Source organism: Macrobrachium rosenbergii, chromosome 41, assembly GCF_040412425.1.
Source record: "Macrobrachium rosenbergii isolate ZJJX-2024 chromosome 41, ASM4041242v1, whole genome shotgun sequence".
Classification (NCBI taxonomy): Eukaryota; Metazoa; Arthropoda; class Malacostraca; order Decapoda; family Palaemonidae; genus Macrobrachium; species Macrobrachium rosenbergii.
In genome coordinates, this window is record NC_089781.1 from 30308344 (window position 1) to 30309041 (window position 698).

Here is a 698-nt window from a genome sequence, read left to right on the forward strand (position 1 = left end):
AAAATATATTTAATTTTGAAGTTGTCAGAACCTTTAATAATATTGTCTAATAACATTATCTCTAATTTTTTTCTATAATACCAAATGAACTATTCTGCCTTAAACTTATTTCTTCAGCTAGGGTTGGTCACTAAAGCTGTCATGCCAGTCGCAAATTTCTATTATATACCAGAAGAAAATTATGTTTTAGCCTTTCAACAACTTAAATTAAAAGTGCCAAACACTTCAAGCAACACTTAAACTCCGAAATGTGTACAAATGGATATATATAAATATATATATATATATATACATATATAACGTTTGTTAATATGAGTGGTTTTTAAATTTGATTGCTAAAATTCCTGGCAGCGGTGGGATTCGAACCCACGCCTCCGAAGAGACTGGTGCCTTAAACCAGCGCCTTAGACCGCTCGGCCACGCTACCGATAAACCTTGTCAATGAAGATGCAAAGGTATGTGAACAATTCACTGTTCAGGCAGTGGAGGGGCTTCCCCGATACTTATCTGCCACCGCAGAAGAGTTGCCAAGTAGGCATTATGTAACCCGAAGCGTTGCTATCTTCCCGCTAAATGGGTAACCCAGCTGATTATATTAAGCTTCTTCCGTATTCTTGGATCTTTCCTAGCTAGTGACTCCCAAGGGTTTTAACCCGGTATGTATCCACCTTTGCGGCGTGTTAAGTAAAAACCCGTTG

At 38.0% G+C, this 698-nt stretch overlaps 1 non-coding gene across 1 annotated transcript; it reads right to left on the reverse strand.

Moving 5' to 3' along the window:
- Nucleotides 1-345: 345 nt before the first annotated feature.
- Nucleotides 346-427, reverse strand: TRNAL-AAG (transfer RNA leucine (anticodon AAG)). Its single transcript has one exon. It is a non-coding gene; the product is annotated as a tRNA-Leu (tRNA).
- Between the last annotated feature and the right edge of the window lie 271 nt (nt 428-698).